Genomic DNA, 24,494 nt, shown 5'->3' with positions numbered 1-24,494 from the left:
CAGGAAACCCTTGGTGGTCCTGACCCGGCTCCCAGTGGACACGGGCCCAAGACGCAAAACAAAAGCTCCAATGCATGTTTTTCCTGTACATTTCAAGTGATTGGCAGACCCCTCCCGCCCCACCCCGGATTGTCAGCCTCCGTGGCTGGAACAACACAGGAGGTCAGGTCAGAAACAAGGTGACCAGCCGAGCAGCAGCGCCAAGAGGGCAGGAGAAACATGTCAAACCATCACAGCTTTTTTTAAAGAAAGTAATCTAATTTTGTTAATGGTTTTGAAAAAAGCTAGTTTAAAAAATGTCAGCATACCTAAACCCTTTCAGTTCGTGAGGTGTGGAGATTAAAACAAAGACGGGGCTTAAGCCCACAAGAGGGGCACCTGGGATGGACTAATGCAAGCAGCAAAACTTTGTAACTTACTTCTTGTACAGTTAAGAAACCGCTAAGAACACCTGGAATTTATGCAGTCCGCTGAAGGTCTGGCTCTTGCCAAGATAATCTGTCATCAATAGGGCAGTACTGGGTGACAGGATCACACCCACTCAAAACAACCAAATCGCGAAAAGACCCTGATTGTAAGGGATTTATTTCCAGGGGCGTGGAAAGGAAACTGATGCAGCGGCAGCGCGGCAACATTTGCTAGTATTTTGCCGTTTTTACATATAAATACAGACAAAGGAAATATCGATTTCCATCTGTATTTATATGTAAAAATCCGTAAAAACGGAAAACCGGGAGCCCTAATTGTAATTAAATATAACATTATATATTTTTTTTTAAACCTAGAAATTCACTGAAAAAAACAAAGGTTAAAGTAAAGGTATAGTTGATTGAAATGTTCTTTAACAATGTAATGTTTAAACTCTTAAAAACTACAGAAATAAATCAGCTATAGTTCTCAAGTATCTATGACTCGTGCCCTAAAGTAACTATAAATTGTGCCCTAGCTATGTACCACTAATTACTTCAAGTATTTCATGACAAATTCTGTCACATTATTTATAATATCACTGCAATGTTTGCAGTGAAATTATTGATGAGAAAACTGTATGGCGGTGGCGCGAGTTAGTCACTTGAGAAATAGAACCGGTAAATTTCTGTGGTTGTTGGAGTTTAAAACGTTATAACATTACTAAACATTTCACCTAACTATAATGTTACTTTAACCTTTGTTTTTTTTTCAATGTGTGTGTGTTTGTAGGTCTGTATGTGTATATATGTGTGTATGTGCATGTATGTGTATATATATGTGTGTGTGTGTGTGAGATATATATATATATATATATCAATCAAAAAGACTCAAACTCCCGCAACCTCCAGGCTGCGATGAAGGAGACACAGACCCGGCAGTATCAGGAAAGATGTATTTATTTAAACCTTGTTCCCACGAACAATGATGCGTTTTGGGCTCCAAAAGCCCTTGTTCACATGCGGAACAACATCGCCATGATTATTTTAAGTGTTTGCTAAGTGCACACCCACCTCCAAGGCTCCGTGTCACATGACCAACGATAGTGAAGACAGACTACAAATTCAAATATATGTAAACACATCATCACATCGCATTTTTCTCTCGCTAATGCGTTCACAAAACGTTTCGAATGTATAAATAAATGAATACATACGTATAAGGTCACAATTCTTTTGTTCTTTGTATAAATACGTACAAAAACTTTTTATTGTTTTGTTTTTTGTGTGTTGTGTTGGCACCATCTTTGTTCTGGTACTCAGCCCAAACTATTAACACATACCTCTCATGCAAGGTATTATTCTTGTATAGGGACAAATACCAACCAATGTACTACCCAGGATAAATTCCGATTGTATAATTTGTGACACTTGTAGAGTTCGAAATGGGAAATAACATGAATTCCGTCTATTATAATATTATTGTTGAAATCAATCCTCTAAAATTGTAATGGGACATGGAAATAAAGTGCATAAATGCTTAGCAGCAAAAAACATGACGTGCAAAATAATGCAGAAAGTGCAAATGTGTAAAGTGCATGAAGTGCTAAGAAAGTGCTAAGTATAATTGATGCAACTTTCATATATATTAATAACAGAAAAACCTATTAATAGTAAATACTGTTAAAATCATATTGCTAAAAACCATTATACTAAAATGCATCACAAGTAATTATTTGATGCAGCAGGTGAGATAATTAAAACGAATCATTACTTCATGGTCCAAAAATATCTACCATCATCTTACAACTATCAGAGTATCGAGAATGTAGCGAATACATGGGAGTGTTTCAAAGACTCGATCAGCTGTTGACTGTAGAAGTTATACCGATTTACTGTTGATATTTTTAGAGAAAATTATGCACATCCTCAGTGTTATTCAACCCGTTAGGCCACTTGCTATCAAATTCCAAGATGATTTTAGTTTCTAACTGTCTTAGTTGGCGCTACACCCCCGCCGTGGTTTGGAGATGGCGTTGATGACATAGTAGGTGAGACAGTTTACATCATTGCCGTGTATTCTTTTAATGTCCCTCGCTACTGGGTATGCGGGATCACTGTGAAGGATAGCTCGTAGATGTTGTAATATTCTAACATGCACCTGTAGCTTAGTACTACCGATGTAGTTAAGGCCACAGGTGCATATCAGAACATAAACTGCATATCCAGTTCTACAGTTAAAACTGCCAGAAATGGCAATTGGTGTGTCACTAAATGGAGTCGAGTAGTGGGTCTTGTTGCATTCAAATTTACAGGCCCTACAAGATGAGCATTTCCTAAAGCCCTGTGCTGGCTTTAACCAGTTAGTAGTTTTTCTTGTCTCAGGGCGGTTCTTATCAAGAATGGAACCCATCGATTTTGCTCTCCTAAACGTAATCGAAGGAGTTTCAGCTATTCTATTGCGAAACACACCATCGGTCAGGAAATTGGGCCAATTCTTTTTAATGATGGCTCTAATTTTCCTTTCCTCATTACTGTAGGTGGTGATTAGTCTAGGAGTGTCATTTTTACTGTACAAAGATACCAAATCATTGCCAAGATTATGTGGAGCATTGTTGCCAATCTTAAATAGACTGTTTCTTGGCCTGATGCTAGCCTTGCTAATGGCCACCTTTAAAATGTTGTCACTGTATCCTCTAGCTTTCAGTCTGTTTATCATGTCCTGCAGACACTCTGTGAAATCAGTTTCATTGAGTTATTGTTAATTGCTTCAATAAACTGTTGGGCTTCAATTTCACTGCCCTTCCACATCATAAAAACATAATCAATGTATCTAAGATAACATAAGACATGTTGGTCAAACATTTCACAATGCAACTTTCTAAGAACCTGTTCCTCTCACCAGCCAACGTGAAGACACGCATAGCTGGGGCAGAAACAGGCTCCCATTGTGACTCCTCATTTGCTTAAAAACTTCTTTATCCAAAAGAAAGAAATTGTTATTGAGACACCACGAGATAAGCTCTAAAATAACCTTATTGTGTTCATAAAACTCACATGGTCTTAATACCATGCTATGATCAATGCTAGTATAGAGTGACTCTGTCAAGTGTGATTAAAACAAGTCATCTGTCCATACTAGGTCCTTAGTTTTCATTAAGAAATCTCCTGTATTCTTAACATAGCTGGGCAACTCCTTGACCAGATCCTGTAGAAAGTTAGAAAGTAGTCAATATAGTGTCGTCCTTGTTCACCCACACTGTTGATGGCAGAAATAATGGGCCTGCCTGGAATAGGCATTATGTTTTTGTGTACTTTTGGAATCTGGTACAAGGCAGGGAGAACTGGAAATTCTTTGTACATGAATTTGTTAATCTGTAGAAATAGGTCCTTCTCGTCTCCATTGAGCTAGTTGTTTCTGTAGTGTGTCTTTTGCTGCGTTATATTCCTTTATTGTAGCCTTCTTGTAACATTCATTGTTGTCCAACTGTCTGTTTGCTACTTGAATATAATCTTTTTTTAGGCCAAATTACCAAGTTGCCACCTTTGTCCGACTTTATTATATCATGATTTTCACCCAACTTTTTCATTAGTTTGTCATATTCACGTTTCTTATAGTGCATGTTTTTTCTTTTTACAATTTTTTGAGGTCCTCAATGACAATGTCATGAAAAGTATCGACCGCATCTTTAGGCATGAGTGGCACAAAGCAGGATTTAGGTTTAAAAGGGCTGCTCCCAGCCCCTTTCTGCAACAAGTTAATTTTTGGCAGTCTCTCTTGTGTGGCTGCATCTATTTCAGGAAGTGAAGCCTGAACTTCAGTTTGTTCATTCAGGTCATGCATGGTTAATAAAGTTGGAATATCAGAGGCCGATAGCATTTGGCCTACACCTTCTTCCTCTTCAGATGTTATACTTGTCATTTGTTTGCAAGATTTCAAAGCAAACAACTTTTCAAGTTTGAGATTCCTGATTAAACAATAGACATCAATTCTGGTACGTGCATAGTTGAAACTTTCTCCTGGACAATAATTCAAACCAAGTGCCAACAGTTGTTCTTCAGCTTTGGTTAAAATGACAGATGAAAGATTATGCTTTTATCCCTTTTCACCGTTTCCTCTGCCATTGTTCTTTTTCTATTTCCGTTTTTTGTTTCCACCTTTGTATATATTTTTATATATATATTTATTATCTACTGGCAGTTGCCAGTAGGTAGTTATAGTTGGGACCATGTTTCCAAAGTTAAAGCATTTTTTGACTTGGCTATAACCTTGACATTGTTTGCCCACAACAGTGTCAAGGTAGGTTTTGTGTGTCATGGAAAGTTTGGGGGTGATCCGTGCAGTGGGGACTGAGAAATTGGGGCGCAAAATAAGGGTGCATTTGTAATGTTAATCCCCATAGGAACCTTCAGCCGCACCTACAGCCCGGACCGCTGAATAGGCTTACACCAAATTTGGCTGGAAGGTAGCTGTTTGTTCAGGAAAGTGCCTTTTGCTTATTTGGTGTAAATCCGTTCAGTAATTGAGAAATTTAAGTTTAAAATTATAGTGATATCTCTGCTCGCGAAGCATTCGCGAAAAAATATGAGCTTGTGCAGGGAAATGCACCTCTTTGATTGGCTGCCAACACTTCAACCAGGAAGTCCCAGAAAAAGTGAAAGGAATGGGGGGGTAGGGAAGGAATACTTCAACTATCTCCCCCCGCCCGCACCAGGCCATGGTCTTGGGTTCCACCTGTCCCCGGCCATGGCATTAAAAAAAAAAAAAGGCTTCTGCAACATTTGTAGCCAAATTGTTTTTTAAAAAGCTCCTGCGCTTGCCTTTAAATAACCCCCGGGTGGGCCAGGTCCTGGGGGCATATAATAAATATCGACTGGGTGCTCTGGGCCTCCTTCCAAAGGCTATTCAAAGCCCCGGGGACCCCCACCTCCCCTGGGCAGTAACTTAATTATATGCGGGGGAGCCTCGCATTTCCCTGCTGCCCCAGAGACCAACACCTCCCCGGGGCACTGTTGTATACAAATGCAGGGGGCACGCTCTCCCCCCACAGCATTAGGGCCCGCCACCTCCCTAGGGCTAAAATAAATGTGTGCGGGCTTTGCCTCCCCCATTCAGCCCCTGGGACTGCCACCTCCATGGGACTTGCATGACAAAGGAGGGGGACTGCAACCCCCACCAAAGGCAGACTCCAGCAAAGTCCTATGGTGCCCACCCCTGGGACATTGCAGTTTGCTCTGGCTTGGCAGGAGCAAAGCCATAGCAAACAAGTGCTCTGCTTTCAGCAAGCGAGAGCACAATGCTCTTGCTTGCTGAAAGCAGAGCAAGTGTCTGTTTCCTTGAAACACATTGCTTTGGGATCCAGGGAGCTGCATGTTCAGCAGCTCCCTGGGTCTCAAAGCAATGCCAGCTCCTGCAGAAGATGGGGAGTCGACAGGGACTGTGGGGTCCTTCAGGCTCCCCACGGTCCCCAATGAAGTAATCTGATCCATGTCATGAGTGATGTAATATGTGAGGTTCTAAGCGGAGCATTGCGGTCCATGAATTCTAGTTAGCTCCGCTAACTATAACGGCTGAATTTCCCTGGTGTTGTCTGAGTGAAAAGTCAGCCTAACTATAACGTTCCTGTAGCCTTTGTTCTTTCTCAGTGACTATATATATATTTATATATGTGTATACAAGGTCTATGGCCCCCTAACAATAGAGGAATGTGTGGAGCCTAAAGGACAAATATCGGGGGGGGCTTGATCTGCTCACCTCTCTTTCGCAAAGGATTTTCCTGGGATCATGAACAGTTTTGAGATGAGTGTGTTATTTGGAGGAGTCTGGCACTTCTCCATTTCTGGCTTTGGATTCCCCTGTCGCCAAAAGTTATTTTATTTGTGTGGTACGTGAAAACAGACTATTTTTACATGCATCAAGTCACTTTACCAGCTTTGCGTTCATTTGATTAATTAGCCACTGCAGGAACATGATGGTATTTCACTGTGATTTGAATTTTGCAGGTGGACATTAGATATTTGCACTTGGGCTGCATTCTGGATATTGCAGTCTATTGGGACTACAGAATTGCATCACACCTGCATTTAAATTGGTTGGTCAGATTTTTCACCAATCATTACACCTGTGACCAATGCCAGAGGTTGGGCTGAAACGTGTTAGTAAGGACTCTGTGAATTATAGCCCGCTGCTACTTCTACTTGTGTTAATAAACAGAGGGAAACTGGAGATAGGACCTAATGAATCTTTTTCGTTTAGGGAAAAAAAAAATTATATATATATATATATATATATCTCTCTTCCAAGCAATCTCCCCGTACCTCCTTTCGGCGAACAGAGAGAGAGGGACCCAAACGGGTAAGGCAGGAAATGTTGTTTGTCTCCCTCTGTGACGCGTTTCGAGCATGCTGTGCCCTTGATCTCACACACACGTGTATATTTTACCTAGTGGTGGTCGCCACTAGGTAGTTCTATTTAGGTCTGCTTTTATTAGCACATTTTTTGGTTTCACTATTCACTTTGGCTTTGTTCCATGAATCTTCCCAAATGTTTCCCAAAAGAAGTTAATCCACCACTGCTTTATCCTTGAAAGTGTTGGGATGGTTTGTCAAGCGGGCTGAGAAAAATGGAGGGTCCCAAAATCCCCATGCATTTTCCATAGACCTCTTTAGACATGGCTACAGCAAAAACTGCTGAGCGGAATTACACCAAATTTAGCTGGAAGCTAGATCTTGGTTCACAAATTGAGCTTTTTGTGATTTGGTGTAAATCTGTGTAGTAGCTTTTGAGAAATTTGGTTTAAAAAAATTATTGTATATTTTGGCAGTTGGGTCAGCGAGACTCTTGCAGGAGCACCAACTTAAAAAAAAGAGCGTTCTGATTGGCATCGGCAGCCCTGCCCTCTCCCCCTTGGGCCATCTCGCTCCCATGGGAATCAAACTCAAAATGGGCACATAGATACATGGGGGTATGGCAGGAATGCCCTGAACTATAGGCCTCAAGGGGAGGGGGGTGCCGATGGGCCAAAAAAAGGAAAAGTGGCAAAAAATGCTGTGATCCAGCTAGACTCTTGCGGGATCGGAAAAAAAACAAAGGATGCTGGACATGCCGCATTTATTTATTAGCCCTGGGGAGCCTACCCCGGGTCTATGTTTATTTTGGGAAGAGGGCCCACCCGAGGGAGCCAAAAACAATGTTTGTGGGGTGATTGGGGGAGGTATGCGCAGCCCACTTTCCCGAGCCAATAGATGCCCCAGTGAGTCCAACCCCAGGGGTGAACATATTTATATGGTGGGAGGAGACACTGCTCCCTCCCTGAGCCATGAGAGGCCCGGGGGTGGCCCACCATGGGGATGAAATTAGCTTATATGAGAAGGAGGGGCTGCGCATCCCTGATCCCTGAGCTTCAAGAGGCACCATGGAGCCCACCCCCCACACATCTTAAGGCCCCAGAGAGAAAGCTATATCCCGAAGAGCCCACCACAGGGTCTTAGCAGTTTTCCTGCCCACAGCAGCCATGGCAGGGAAGCCTGTATTTACTTTTATTTGGCAGAAGAATTTCCAAAACTCCCGCCAAATGGGATCAAACACCAAGTCTGCTCCCTGCAGGCAGAGGCTTAAAAATTGCTTTACCCACCAGGAGTGAACTTTAGATCCCCGGTACCAAAATCAACCTGGGGATGGGGGAGGGGTGATGCATGCCTCCCTCCCCTTTAACAGAGTGACCCTGTGGGATGAGGTCCCCCAGAACCTAGCTAAGCTCAGGGAGGGGGCCATGTGGCCACCGTCTCCTTTATTTAAATAAGGGGCCTGGGAGATGGGGTCCCGGGGATGAAGAAAGCTTGCAGAGGGGTTCCCCCCCCCCCTTAAAAAAAGAATACATGCCCTGGGGAGGATGGGGTCCCCAGGGCCTAAAGAGGCTTATGGAGGGGGACTACATGGCCCGTCCCTTTTTAACTTGTATGTACAGGGTTGGGGTCCTTGGGGTCTAAAGAGGCTCGGGAAGGAGGGGCTGTGCCATAGAGCCCTGCAGCCAAACCCTACCTCACAAGGCCAACAGTCATGCAAGGTTGGTGGTTGCATTTAATATCCTAGAAATTCACTGAAAAAACACAAAGGATATAGTACCGCTCTAGTTAAGTGAATTTGTCAATGACATTAATGTTTTGAAATAAAACATAAATAAAAAAAACACTTAAATTAACAAACAGTAACTAGAACTTGTGCCCCTGCTATGGGCTGCTTATGACCTCACATATGACATCACTCATGACATCTTTGATGAACTCAGCCATGCTTAGTTTCCCTGCATATTGCACTATAAATTACTATGGCATTGGAGGCATGACAGCAAGACAAAATAGCTCAGGAGAGTATCGGCCATCATTACTTGGTTGTTGGTTAATTTAGAAACTTTACTGAATGTGATATTACTGTTTTACTACTCTGCTCTCTGTACAGGGTCATGTTTGCGCTATATAAAACTATTAAAATAAATAAAATTATTGGCATCACAGATAACTCATTGAGGCGTAGAAAGCATGTGTTATGTGCAACATTGACCCTATACCATTCACTTTACAGCTAGCATAGTTCACATTAACAATCAACCACATATATATAGCAAACCCTCAATGAGTACGGCATTCAATCTGTATACACCTGTTCACAGAAAACCAGGTTCCTAAAAATAGTGAATGTCCGTTCCAAAAGGAATGACCTACTATGGGCAGCTTTAATCTGTATCCAATACCAGAAACTCACTGAACCTACATTGAGAAATGAAGTTGATATCAGTAGAGAACTGGGTACTGTAAACAGTGCTTACTCTATGGAGAGAGTTTACTTTATACCACACTGTTTGCAAACATTGAAACTTTCAGAAGGAACATACCACAGAGTATTAAAAAGAATCTACCAAGTACAGAGTACACTCTCTGCAACAGTTGTCAAAAAAGACACTGTTTGATAAAAAAATCCAAGATCTGAAGGTGCTAAACATCCTACTGCCTGCACACTTAATACTGTTGTGAAAACGTCACAGATAGCCCATCTTCTCATCCAAAACAAGCACATGTCCATAGTTTAGTACCTGGTGCACATAGTTATTTTTCATGTTGACACAGTTCAGTCTAATAACTCAAGGGTGTTTACAGAAGTTAGTATCTACTAAGTAAAATCTTACTCGTGTTATAATCTTCTACTACAGAACCAATACACTTATGTGAAACATAATGAACACAAGTCAACTGTCCCCTGCGCACAGTTACTCTAGAATGCAAGGATTTATAACATGCTCAATACCTCTATAAATCACACATGCTCCTAATGCACCATAGGTGTGTGTAAACAGCCATTAGCTGGAAACAGGCTGCACAAAATGAGGTAATTACCCACTGATATGTAAACTATAAAACAAATTAGCACTCATTGGATGATGTCATCAGTGAGGTCATATGAGAGGCCATCAGTGATGTCATAGAACATGTCATGAGTGATGTCATATGTGAGGTAATAAGCAGTGCATGCAGGTGCGAAAGTTATAGTTAGTGCTGCGAACTGGTGATTTTTTTGTTGTTCAAAACGTTAATGCCATTGACAAATTGACCTAACTATAATGTTGCGTTAACCTTTGTTTTTTTCAGTGAATATATATATATAGTTTACCCAGTGGTGGTCACCACTGGGTAGTTATAGTTAGGTATGTGTTTCCATATGAAATGTATTTTTGTGATGCTAATAACTATGGCACCATTTGACGAATCTCCATGAACATTACCAAAAACGTGCTCTTTTTTGCTTACTTTGTGCATGGAAAATGTTGCAGTGATCCATCACCAGTTGCAGAGAAACAAGGGGGAATCCTATAACACAAAATCCCCATGCATTTTCCTTTGACTTCTTTAGGCAGGGCTACAGCAAGAACAGGTGAACTGAAGTGCATCAAATCTGGCAGGAAGTTAGATCTTGGTTCGCAGGTCGTGCTTTTTGGGATTTGGTGTCAATCTGTCCAGTAGTTTTTGAGACATTAAGGGTCATAGATAGGTTTATATCTGGACTATTGGGTCTTCAAGAGGCTCTAAAGACTCTTGCGGGATCACCAAATTAAAAATAGAGAATTCTGATTAGCCCCGAGCCTTCAAAGGCCACCCCACACCCTGGGACCAATTATATGTATATGATGGGAGCCACGCGGCTCCCCCTCCCAAATCATTGAAGGCCCTGGGGAGCAGGGGTGATAAATATATTAAAAGGGGGAGGGGGGGGGCTCTGTGGCCTCCACCTTTAAAATATATATGGCTCTGGGGGATGGGGTCTCCAGGGCTGTAATAGGCTCAGGCAAGGGGTGTGGGGGGGGGGGGGTGCTACGTGACCCCCCTCCCCTTTATAGATAAAAAGCTGTGGGGTTCCCAGGGCCAGAAGAGGCTTACGGAGGTGGGGGCTCTATGGCCGCCCCTCCCCCCTTAAAAAAACACACAGTCCTGGGGGAGTAAAATCCCCAGAGCTCATCAGGGAAGGGGGCCACGGGGATCCTCCCCCCCCCCCCCTTTAAAATACACAAGGGCCTAATGAGGCTCGGGGCACATGGCACCCTCCCCCCCCTTTTTTTTTTTTTAAATGCAGATTTCTATAGCGCGAACTCAACCTGAAGGTATTGGAGCGCTTTACATGAGCACCGGTTACGTTACACAAGGACACATTTATGTTTTTTGATAGGCGCGGGGAGATTAAGTGAATTGCCCAGAATCCCAGGATGTGGAGTCGACCCCCAAGGCTCGAACCCTGGTTTCCAAGGTCGACAGTCTAGCCGTAAGACCACGTATTTCCCATGCACTTAATGAGGCTCGGGGAGGGGAGTCCGTACTCATGACATGTTTAATGCCATCATTTATGACAGCCTTGGAGGTACAAGAATGCTTTGAAAAGTTACTGGAGGATTATGAGCCCAACAGACACTCCCCTCAATACAGACTCCTTTGGCAAACCCCAGCTACCATGCCGAGATGTTACAGCAATACCTCAAACGTCACTGAGTAGAGCCGAGGACCAGAGAGTGGAACGGAGTCTCCTCGCCTCCTCCAAACCCAGCTCCTAGACCAGAAGTGCTCCACAACCAGGGTTAAGAGGCAAGATGGGTGAAAGATTGAGCGATGAAACTTCAGTCAACCTAAGGTTGTCAGCCCTTCAAAACAACCGCTGTCCACTAAAGAAAGTGACTTCAGAACTGGTGCCGAAGCCCTCATGCTCTCATGCCTTGATGGTGGCAATGCCCTACCCCCATGGCCGCCCAGATTCCACACTGCCCCCTGCCCCCCAACAAGGGCATTCTGGATAGGTCATAAAAAGCCTGAACAAGAATGACCACATCACCCTCAACCTGATGGAATTGCACTGGTTGCACTTGCCTGGACAGGAAATCGACCCGGGCACCAAAATAGAAGTGGCCCTCATTTGCAAATTGGGTAGCAAAAAAGTGGCCCACATTTCTAATTTGGGTAAATCTAAACTTTTAAAAATATGCCGTTTAAGTGGACTTTGAGGGTTGGGGAAGCATGTCTGTTGTGTCTGCTGTAGGAAATGGAATGTTAATATTGGGGAAATACAGCAATAAAATTCGCAATGTGAGAGGCCGAACGACCTGCATAATGAATAGTAATTAGGCAGGTCACAATTTACAACCACATGTGACCGGCTACAAGCAAAGGGATGGTGGCCTGGAAGGCTCTGCTGGCCACGGTTTGTGTTTGCATTCCTAAATGTATTTTTCTTTCATAGCAACTTGTGTTCCCTCAAGGAACCGATGCTTATTGAAAACAAAAAGTTTCAAGTCAGGAAGACGGGGGCATGCTCCCTGAGGCTGCCAGCACAATTCCATCTCCCATGCAAAGTCATTGGCACCTCCTATAAGGGGTCAGTGAGTGTTCAATGGTTTGTGATTGGAATTGGTTTGGAAGGAACGCCCCTAGTCCTTACCACCTCTTTGCAGGTGTCAGTAAGGGAGTGTTCATTGGTTTGGAAGGAACGCCCCTAGTCCTTACCACCTCTTTTGAGGTGTCAGTGAGTGTTCATTGGTTTGGAAGGAACGCCCCCAGTCCCTACCACCTCTTTTGAGGTGTCAGTAAGGGAGGGTTCATTGGTTTGGAAGGAACGCCCCCAGTCCCTACCACCTCTTTTGAGGTGTCAGTAAGGGAGTGTTCATTGGTTTGTGATTGGAATTGGTTTGGAAGGAACGCCCCTAGTCCTTACCACCTCTTTTGAGGGGTCAGTAAGGGAGTGTTCAATGGTTTGTGATTGGAATTGGTTTGGAAGGAACGCCCCTAGTCCTTACCACCTCTTTTGAGGGGTCAGTAAGGGAGTGTTCAATGGTTTGTGATTGGAATTGGTTTGGAAGGAACGCCCCTAGTCCTTACCACCTCTTTTGAGGTGTCAGTAAGGGAGTGTTCAATGGTTTGTGATTGGAATTGGTCTGGAAGGAACGCCGCTAGTCCTTACCACCTCTTTTGAGGGGTCAGTAAGGGAGTGTTCAATGGTTTGGAAGGAACGCCCCTAGTCCTTACCACCTCTTTTGAGGTGTCAGTAAGGGAGTGTTCATTGGTTTGTGATTGGAATTGGTTTGGAAGGAACGCCCCTAGTCCTTACCACCTCTTTTGAGGTGTCAGTAAGGGAGTGTTCAATGGTTTGTGATTGGAATTGGTTTGGAAGGAACGCCCCTAGTCCATACCACCTCTTTTGAGGTGTCAGTAAGTGAGTGTTCATTGGTTTGGAAGGAACGCCCCCCAGTCCCTACCACCTCTTTTGAGGTGTCAGTAAGTGAGTGTTCATTGGTTTGGAAGGAACACCCCCAGTCCCTACCACCTCTTTTGAGGTGTCAGTAAGTGACTGTTCATTGGTTTGTGATTGGAATTGGTTTGGAAGGAACGCCCCTAGTCCTTACCACCTCTTTTGAGGTGTCAGTAAGGGAGTGTTCAATGGTTTGTGATTGGAATTGGTCTGGAAGGAACGCCGCTAGTCCTTACCACCTCTTTTGAGGTGTCAGTAAGGGAGTGTTCAATGGTTTGTGATTGGAATTGGTTTGGAAGGAACGCCCCTAGTCCCTACCACCTCTTTTGAGGTGTTAGTAAGTGAGTGTTCATTGGTTTGGAAGGAACGCCTCCAGTCCCTACCACCTCTTTTGAGGTGTCAGTAAGTGACTGTTCATTGGTTTGTGATTGGAATTGGTTTGGAAGGAACGACCCTAGTCCTTACCACCTCTTTTGAGGTGTCAGTGAGTGTTCAATGGTTTGTGATTGGAATTGGTTTGGAAGGAACGCCCCTAGTCCTTACCACCTCTTTTGAGGTGTCAGTAAGTGAGTGTTCATTGGTTTGGAAGGAACGCCCCCAGTCCCTACCACCTCTTTAGAGGTGTCAGTAAGTGAGTGTTCATTGGTTTGGGATTGGAATTGGTTTGAAAGGAACGCCCCTTCTGAATTGCGCAACTGCACTTGTCCCAACGCCCATTTTAAGAGTTGGAAAAACTTTTCCAACTCGTAAAATGAGTTTTGTACATTAATATTGCTATGAAGCTGCACGACATTGCTACGAAGTGCTAAGTAAAAAAAAACTTGGGTCTGTGTGTGTCTATAGATGCCCCCACTTTGATCATAAAAATATGCGCTGTATGTGAGCATGTTACTTTCAGGCCACCAGAGCTAGAACTCCAGATATCACTTTAGCAAAAGGCGCAGATCTACCTCTGGGCATCTGACAATACTCTGGACATACTTCCAAGCTTGGGTGGTTGGCCACATGTCCCTGCAATCCTGGCACTGGCTTTGCCTGTCTTCTGTGATGGTGGCTCCAGCTGGCAGCTGCATTTAGAAGCTAGAAAGCTGAGGCAGAGCAGCACATGGGTGGAGGGCACGGGCCAGGCCCTCTTCCTTCCACTTCTAGCACTAGACTGACTACTCTCTCTCAACCAAGTTAAATTAGAAAATACAACCTAGAAGCGTGGCAGGGTATTAACAGCAGCATTTGCACCTGCTGTCCTTTTGTGAGGTTTTCATTGCACTGACGTCACACAGACTGGGTGTTGGGCATGTGGCTCAGGATAGAACTGAAGGAATAGTTGCTGTTTCTGTGTGAGGTCCCTTGATCCATGGCAGGCACATGATGCCATCTGAGGCAGAAGAGCCAAGGAAACTGAATGGTCTGGGGGCTGCAAGGCAGAGCATAGGTGTGGTTGTATTATCTGAAATGTGCTGGCTGGAGAAAGTGAACGGCCTGGGGCCATGCCACCTACTACGACTTGTGTTCATCTTAGAGGTGGGCGGTATAGTCTGTACTCGCTGCCCCCAGAAATGGCTAAATAACAGCAGTGAGCGGGAGCAAGGTTTAGGCCTATCTGGCACCGGGCAACATGACTGCATGGCCAGCGCTGGAGGCAGCATATCTTTGGCATATGTTGCACCCTCTCCAACTGTGGGTAACTAATAGAGATAGGTAGGAAGACCCCCTGCGGCTTATCCAGGACGCCCCCATGGACTCCCACACCAAAGGCATGAACACCCTACTCAGAAAGAGGGAGCATTTTGCCACCCCTCTCCTTCCTTTTCCCATCTTAACTGTGAGTACAGCAGACGCAAGAGGAGGTAGAGGGACGACATGAAGCGTTGGAAAGAAGATGGACGAGGGAAATGAGATATAAAAGATGGAGGGATGCAAGGGGGGCGAAGTAAGGCATGAGAGAAGCAGGTGGTCTAATGTGGTGTTCAGTTATTGGCTTGTGGTGATGAACTCCTTCTTTTCACTAGGACCTGTGCGGACCTCGCTTTTACCACTGCGTGTTCACTACCAGTAGGCTGGTTGCGTCTGCCCATGATTGAACATCTGGGCAGATGATCACTGACCCGTCAAATCATCATTGAAGAAATGGGCACTCTTTGGTCTCCCCCTGTCAACATCCCATTATTGCGTTTCCACTTTTACTGTATCACTCCTAAGTTATTGTTTGATTAACTTATCTAATATTTCTTCTGCCTCAGAACACTGCATTCCACAGAAAGGTCACCCCTAACCTTCTGACCTCACAGACCCCCTCCTGGACTCAGTGGACCACCTCTGAAGACACCTAATGGAATTCAACACATCTTAAACATGTCCTTGTGTTTTAGATACTCTTGCTCCCTTGTCCACGTGCAAGCCCAAGCGGACCAATCAATAAACCGATAACCTTTGCCAGTTCAAAGGTCAAGGTGGACCACTTAGACATTGGAATAAATCAAACCTATCATCATGCAGCAGGCACAGTGCACTCCAGGGGCTACAGACCAGTCGGCATCATTGCTGAAGTAGAACATTCCCAAGCCGGGATTCAGGGGCGTATCACAGGCCCCCGCAGTGCAGGGGGGCCCAAAGCTCTAGGGGGCCCCCTCAAGGTTCATTACGCCAGTGCCCGGCGTGCTGAGCCAGATAATTCAATGACATATTCTTTTCATGCCATTAAGATGATGCAACCACACCCTCCAAACACAACCCTCCTGGTGCCCTCAAATGAGCTTTCTGACAATTTTCTTGCCTTCTCAAAAACTGTGAGTGGGGAAAGGGGTTGTGCTCATGAGACGCGCAACCAAGATTCCTCAGCAATGCAACAATGATTTTTGGGGAGTTTTATATAGCGCAAACTAAACCCAAGACATGGGTATCAGAGCGCTTTACATGAGCACTAGTTTCGTTACAGATGGACACATTCATTTTGGCTAGGTACGGGGAGATTAAGTGATTTGCCCAGAATCACAGGATGTTGAGCGTCATTGTCGAGACTCTACCCGGTTCCCCAGCTTCGAGGTCGACCGCTCTAGCCGTAAGGCTACATCCTCTCCCCATCTGACATTTTGTCATGTCAATATTTGCACAGATCTATGTTCATCGTTTATAACAACCCTCACCCAGTATTACTTTCCTGCTCCACCTTTCTTTTTTAGGTCTCGCCTGACCCAGCGCATGCGCTGCTCTGGCGAGACTTTTTGTGAGGGCTCAAAAAAGTGCTACCACTGTAGCCTAGAGCTATAGTGCATGTGCGCGGCCGCTTTGATGTTTGATCGTGATCACTTTCACGGCCACTTTGATGTTCTCCGTGAGCCATTCTTTTTTTCCCTGTTTATTACTTCTATGTAGTAATGGTGGCACCCGTGCGTCGCCATTACTACAGAGCAGTAATAAACAGAAACAAGCATTGGCATAGCCAATAGGTCTCGCTTTTGGGACCTTCTAAGTATTTAGTTATGCACTGTTGCATGGCTAAACACTTATAAGGTCCAAAAAGCGAGACCTATTGGCTATGCCAATGCTTGTTTATTGCTGATCTGTTTATTATGTTTTCATGGTACAGTGACAAGTCAAATGTAGGCACAGTAAAAATACAAGGGTGTTCATATCTGACTGAATGTCAGGACAGGAGACCTGTGGATGAGCACGGCACAGCTAGTCTGGTCCATGCACTCCTGCAGGTCCAGAATGTACTGGTGTATGCGGCACACCACCGGGACGAGAGGTGTTCCCCCTCCTACCCCCCTACCCCCAGCAGATAGTCAGTGTGCTGTCCGCAACATTCCATGGCAATGACATCAAACGTATTTAAACTACTTAACTATGAGCAACCAGAGAGCTCAAAGAGAACAGATATGAACATCTTTGGGGTGGCTGGGGGGGGGGGGGGGGAGGGAGATGGAAACGGGTAGAGTTCACAGTTTCTCAATGCAGTTCCTAATACGCTTTAGGTGAGTTGCTATCTTCTCAATAAAAGTTCAGCATAGAGTAGTACACATCACATTTTATAAACAATGAAACCTTATTGGCAGTGTTATCATAGCATGCGTGGATATATTTGTTCAGGTACAAGCTAAGTTACAGTGTCGACTCCGACATCCATCTCGGGACATTATGCAGTCTGTAGGGCAGTCAGGATCGCGTCGCAGTTAAATGAGATGGGGTATTTGAGTAATCCTAGTGTGTCCTCTCTACGAAGAGAACCCCCTTACGTTCTAGCCCAGGTGAGGATGGAGTGTGACCAGGCGCTTATAGACTGCGGTTCTCTAGACTTTAAGCGTCTCGTGGAGAGTCCCTTGTCTACACTGAAACCGAGGTACGAAAGCTTTGTAGTGGCCATGTGCTTCTGGTCTCTCTGGAGGATGCCCAATATACAGGCCTCCTATGCGCACGCAAACTGCGTGTCGGTGCAGGTCGACAGATGTCGTGTTTCCCCCTCCCAGTATTGCCGTAACGAGGAACATGACTATAACATATCCATATGAGTGTGGCTGCAGTGGGGGCAGGCCACATACAGTCTGTGGAAATAACGATTGCTTTTATCTGGGGTGAAACACGTCCTATGTATAATGTAGAATTGTATCAGCCGGAACCTGGCATTGTGAGTGATGTATGTGGGACCTTCCAGAATCATGTTCCATTCTTAAGAGGTTCAAGGACTGGGCAGGTCAGTCTCCCAGCAATAACGCAGTGAGGTCAATTTTGTGGCAGTGTGCAGCCGAAGCGCGTCCACTAGACACCGGGTGAGATGCCGCCCCCTCTCCCATGAAATGTAAATATTGAAGTGTGAGGGGAGTTGGTGGATCCTGTGTAATATCCCCCCAGTGGCGCTGTAACGTGCCAATCCAAGAGGTGGGACTTATGTAGCGTCCCGGGACAACCTGTGTCAGTGTCTCATATGGTACCCTGCTCTACCCCTCTTTATGAATTATAACCAACCATACATTTTATTAGAAAAGTCTAGATGTCTTTCAAAAAAATACTCCTGGTCATGGGATATTTGTAATGCAAACATGATTAGCCTGGGTCTCGCTGCAATGCTATCGTTCACCAATCCATCAATAATCAATGCCTCCCTCGATACAGGATCAAGACCTCAAACATGTCCTCATCAACCATAGCATGAAGGAACCTTTGGAGTTCCGACGTGATCTTTCTAAGTACCAACTCTATCAGACTTAGCCGGTGTTTCAAAGACACTTGAGATGGTAGACTTCAGTTAACTTTCATCTGATCTGGAATCCAATGACCGTCTCAGTAAATTTCAATTTAGTTTCAGACCTCCTAAGGGCAGAGTCTGCACTGATCAATACTCAGGACAAGCTACTCAATAGCTGCGGCCACGACACTCTGCATCCTGACTTTATGAGACCTCTCGGTTGCATCTCAACACCATCAACCACAACATGCTCTGTGACTGCCGGTCTCACTTGCTTGGCATCAGTTTTATAGCTCTGTTTTAGTTTACTTTCCTCCTATTGATTTGTTTTTTATCTAAAGCATGGTCAAAACACGTTTCATAGCCACAACGTGCCAAGAATCAGATACACAGAAGACTGAAAATGGATTAAGTTCTGGATAATAACTGAACATTTCTTAGAGTGGTATTAGCAACTGAAGCAATCCGCCGACCACGTATGGTGATAGAAAGTTGAAAAAGCCTTGGAGAAGAGTCTGCAGGATGAAGAGGCAGAAACCGATCTTAGCCATCTGACCGACAGCCCGAAGGAAAGAAGAACAATGGAGGGGGTGGGGGAGAGCTGGTCAAAAGTCTTCTAGAAATGGGAAGAATGTTTTTTTTGGTAATCTCCTGAATTTGAGTGAAGCAGATACCATGCATAGAGACAGAAGTAGAGAGTTCCACAGGGATTAAACTTGCACATGAAAGGACAGTGCTTCAAAATTCTTGGAACAAGTCAAAGTTATGAACAGTGTGTTAAGATTGCCAGAAAGTCCTCCGGGGCCGTATTACACATAGTGCCCTGGGGTGCACTCGCTTTTACCGCTCTCGAAGGTGCTATTGGATTACAGTGGTAGTGAAACTTTATTCAATTTTTCAAGAACATCACAAAAGCGCAATGATAATACAAAAAAACAAGAACACATGAAATCACCACCATTAAAAAATTGCAAATGTTAAAGACAGATGGAAAAAGCAAGAAAAGATATGACAGGCTAAAAAACATACTAAAAGATAAGTACACAGCATAAGACAAGCTAACAAAGGATAAAACCCAGTCGAAAACTCCCTCTAAAAATCTTAAACAATCACCGCCCCTGGACAGCCCCGGATAAAAAAGCAAGTCCAATAAAACCAGATAGTAGGGGATTTTAGAAGCTGAAGAAAGAGAAAGGCAGGTTTCATAGGCAAGAGAAGCGGGCAGATAAAACAGTGGCGAAGGTGACTAAATCTTTGGCATACCATAACGATATGAAAAGTGTCAGGGAGGGAAATATCATCACATGAGCATGCCTGGAGTTCTGATACTTTACAATAAAATCCCTTGGTGAAGCAGGAGTTGATGGGAAAAATTGAATCTAAAACAGGTTAACAGCCTACGATGAAAATTGGACAATTCCAGTGTCAAGTAGGGTTCCACTCCAGGAGCTGATTTTACAATGACAAAATGATGCACAGAACGTTTATGGAGGGCTGCGGCCTCGCGTTCTGCAGCCATCTTCTCAGTAAAGGCCTGCTTGAGTCAAGGTATGTCCCTCCTAACTATTTATTTAGCGCACACAAGATCCGGAAGGATATCAGAGCGCTTTACAAAAGGAAGGAAAGACATAAATCCAATATCAACAACAAGTAAGAATACACAACAGAAATAATCGCAACATTCCCAGACAAATAATCGCATAATTCCCAGACAAATGAAACAAGGAGAGCAGTACAATAAATTGGTATGAAGAAGGCTACGAAAGGGGGTATAAATTCCGGGTCAGTGAACAACTACGGGCGACCCAGGAACTTAAAGTCCAACTAATATAGGCAAGTCAGGGAATACTCAACGAGCCGTCCAGTGCCAAACCACCTCATAGGATAAGCCTATTGAGAGTTAGATCCTCCTTCAGCCAAATAAACAACCACAATAGAAGGGGCCGAAGTCCAATCAAATCTGAAATAAACCCCATGCCCAGTTCCTCACCAGGCATCTCAGAAGCAGTGCTGGATGGAACTGAAAGCAAGCTTCTGAGGAATGAGTTTTCAACAACCTGAAACTGGAATGCAGGAACATAAGCCCAGATTTCACACCCGTAACAAGCCAACGGCACACACTTGGCGACAAGGACCTTAATCACTGCCTCCACATTGGTGTGACCCAGTCGCTTTGCCGATAGGCCAACCCCACTGACAGACGCTTTATGATTGGTGGAATTCTTATTTTGAAGACGTTGCCAAGAGAGTCGGCAATCTAAAAGGATCTCTAGATAAGAGAAATAGTCAACCAGAACATGCTCCGTGACTGCCGGTCTCACTTGGTTGGCATCAGTTTTATAGCGCTATTTTAGTTTACTTTCCTCCTGTTTATTTGGTTTTTATCTAAAGCATGGCCAAAAAATGTTTCGGAGCCTCAACGTGGCAAGAATCAGATACACAGACGACTGAAAATGGATTAAGTTCTGGATAGTAACTGAACATTTCTTAGAGTGGTATTAGCAACTGAAGCGATCCACTGACCACGTATGCTGATAGAAAGTTGAAAAAGCCTTGGTGAAGAGTCTGCAGGATGAAGAGGCCGAAACAGATCTTAGCCATCTGACCAACAGACCTAAGGAAAGAAGAACAATGGAGGGGGTGGGGGAGCTACTCGAACGTCTGCTAGAACTGGGAAGAATGTTTATTTTTTATTTTTTTGGTAATCTCCTGAATATGAGAGAGGCAGATTCTATGGGTAGCGAGAGAAGCAAAGAGTTCCAAGGGGATCAGCCTTGCACATGAAAGGACATTGCTTCAAATTTCTTGCAATAAGTTTAAGTTATGAGCAGTATGTTAAGATTACAAGAAAGTCCTCAGGCACCCTTTTACCCCTTTGGTGCCCTGGGGTACGCTCATTTTTTCCACTCCCAAAGGTTCTATTGTATTAAAGAAGGGGCGGCATCCGCTTGTGCGAGCCCTTCTGTAATACTGATCGCGCTGGCGCACATGTCGCACCAGGGCTATCCTCAGAGGTTGTTCCCTTATTTGAATGGGGGCGTGGCTCCACACATATGGAGAAATCGCATTGCCTCTGTGCCCGTGCCGTTTTACCAATGCTGGTGTAGAGGCAAACATGCCCTGAGGAGGTGCATTGACACTGCACCGTAAAAAGGTGGTGCACTGTTAGTGTGCCCCCTGAGGACAGCCCTCTCAAGGGATTTAAGGGGGTCCCATGAACTTCCCCAGATATCCTCCTGCAGGCAGGTGCAGTCAACCACCTGCAGGGGGCTCTCTAACCCCTTTTTAAAGTGCAGGTGGGTTGCCGCTTCCACAAAAACAGACAGAGCAGCTTTGAAGCAACCACTCTGTACACTTTCACTGGATGTGCTGCCCCAGGGCAGCACACGTTCGAGGGTACCCCTGAGGGCAGCGCATTGATTGTAATAGGGCACCCTGCCCCTGTTTGGGACTGCTTTAAAGTGTTTCCTATGTGCAATACAGGCCATGGTTGGAAAAAAGGGAGAAACAACTTTGACATGTAACTTAGAACTCTCCCATCTAAGACTGTGAATGAGGCCGATGATTTGAAATATCCCCTTTCCCTTCTAGGCAGCCAGTAAGGGCCTTCAGCACAGGAGGGATGGTGTCATGCAGTTTCAGGCTGAACAGGAGACCAGCAGGTTGCTCGGGCAGTCTTCAGAGTTTGAATACTGATTTGTTAGGGAAAGTAGTGTAGAGGCCTTTGCAATTGTGAAGGTAAGAAAACAGAATTGGGGAATGTTTCCCTTCCACTAAACAATAAGAGTATTTTCTCAAAATATTTAAACACTTTGGCTATGAAATGAAGAACATGTATACAAAACAGCAGCTTGTTTGTCTGCCTGGCTCACAGATTCCTCCGCCACTTGGGCACCCCCCTATAGCACTGGATGACAGACCCTGCCACGCTTTAGTTAGGATTGGGCATTTGGCATTCAAGGGTGTATGCAGTGGTCTTGTGACTGGGGGCAGGATAGAGTTGGGTAGTTGGGTAGTTAGGAAAGGTTTGTGCATGGCAGCCATGGGGGTTCGGTGGTACTTGATTTATTTGCAAATTTGAACGGCACTGCACGCGTGGCACACCAGGTAGGACATGATGCCGCTTTTTGCAACCATGTGAGACATCCATCTCTGTGCCCCCTGCATCCTATGCTTGGCTCCTGGTCATTACTTAAAGATGTTCTTCCCACTGTTCCACAAACCAACCAGATCACAAAACAGCCACACACGCACCCACAAAACCAGCCTACACAGTGACCTGCATGACTGGCCCATCCGACGCGGCCCGATTGCTCAACACCAGCGGCTTCACCTACAAAACCACCAAGACCAGCACCTGACTCAGCTCTGGTCGTTCTCGGCACACCCACAGAGAGGAAACCATCAGACTGGACAGGAGGAAGTGCAAACAAAGAAAACAATAAGGCAACTTCTCCACCTCTTAACTTGGGATCAGAAATTAACTGTGTCCATCAGGATTCCCCCAATCCTGCTAGAATTTAGGAAAGCTCTGCAGATGTGGCCCTTTAAAGAACACAGCACCATGATGCAGGTGACTGTCACTGACACCAGCTACCTCTCCAACCCCACATTGGCTACTTTTTCTCTGACCCTATATGTTGTACCACTGCCTTTTGGCTTGTTTCCCTCTATACATACACAATATATATATATATATATACACTCTTCTGTAGGGTGTCATTAATTCTCCATTGGAAAAAAAAGACTTAGAATTCCAAATATCTTTAAAAGGTCCCCTGGTTTTCTCACCAATGTGTGCCCTCCCCCTTGGATCAACTGTTTAACACCATAATTGCTCTTTGAGGGAGACCACCTTTCCAAAGCGTCAACAGTAAATTCTATGTGGTTCAAAGAGTGAATCTATCAGAATGTGCCACCTGCATCTAGAAAAATGCAAGAAACCCATCTCGCAGCTTCCTGACCATGCCTTCTACTGCGGAAGGCAAGAAGCGCATGGAGGAATGTGATGAGATGGGAACTCACTGAGACTAAAACATACACCAGAAGACCTATGCACACCCCCATCAAGAATGTCGTAACCAGCAAGTCATTTAATTGGTTGCATTTTACACGTTTGTCACAAATGCGCAATATATTGCACGCACTCTAATCTCTGGAAATTTCTGTTCTTCACCTTGCCTCAGTATGGACCACGCCCTCTTAGATTGGGGGCATTGGAGGTGGAATGGCTAGGGGTGTTTTGGGAGGACTGCCTGGGGCTCTGTGGAGAGGAAAGGCTGGGGGCATGGGAAGCAGTAGGTGTGGGGCCATGGGAAGCAGTAGGTGTGGTGGCACGCGAGGACATAGGTGTCATTGCAGCCGCTGAGGCAGGGTCATGTGGCCTCACTGGACATGTTTCTCCATACTTGTCAGTTTTTTGGAAGGCCAGTACTAGTCGCATGGTCTCGTCCCCCGAGCGTGCAACCTGGAGGTCGTTGATGGTCACCTGCCGCAGCATTCCACTGTCGTCAATGATGAAGGTCCCCCGGAATGCCACGCCTTCATCCTCCTTGTAGACTCCATAGTTCTTTGAAATGATGTGCGTGGGATCGGACAGTAAGGGGATGGCGACCTGCCCCAGCCCGCCATCCTTGCGGGGGATGTTGACCCAGGCCTGGTGGGCCATGTGCGAGTCCACAGAGATAGCCAGCACCTCACAGTTTATTTTCTTGTAATCCTCAATGCGGTCACTAAAGGACATGATTTCTGTGGGGCAAATGTAGGTAAAATCCATGGGGTAAAACAAGAAGACCAGGTATTTGCCCCTGTAGTCAGACAGCTTGATCTTTTTAAACTGCCCGTCTGGCATGAGTGCCGTGGCCTGGAAATCAGGGGCGGGCTTGGTAATCTGAGCTTTGCCAAGAGACATCTTGGAATGTGGCGCAAGGAAGCTTCGAGGCTGGAAGGATCACACGAATCGCTTCGGCTTTAGAGCAGGACCCAACATGACCCACTGGACATTGGAGCTATCCCAGGGGCAGGGCTCTGCCTGCAGAGCTCAGTGACATCATTGGCCGGCAGCCATTAGACAAAGGAGCGTCCTGGTGACCTGTAGGCGGCATTGTGACGTCACATGAGTGGCAGG

At 45.0% G+C, this 24,494-nt stretch overlaps 1 pseudogene; it reads right to left on the bottom strand.

Annotated features, from left to right (window-relative positions):
* Nucleotides 1–23,549: 23,549 nt before the first annotated feature.
* LOC146806339 (peroxiredoxin-1 pseudogene) lies at nt 23,550–24,278 on the bottom strand (annotated as a pseudogene).
* Between the last annotated feature and the right edge of the window lie 216 nt (nt 24,279–24,494).

This window comes from Triturus cristatus, chromosome 8, assembly GCF_964204655.1.
Source record: "Triturus cristatus chromosome 8, aTriCri1.1, whole genome shotgun sequence".
Classification (NCBI taxonomy): Eukaryota; Metazoa; Chordata; class Amphibia; order Caudata; family Salamandridae; genus Triturus; species Triturus cristatus.
The sequence above is the reverse complement of the archived record's forward strand: the minus strand, read 5'-3'. Positions and strand labels throughout refer to the sequence as shown.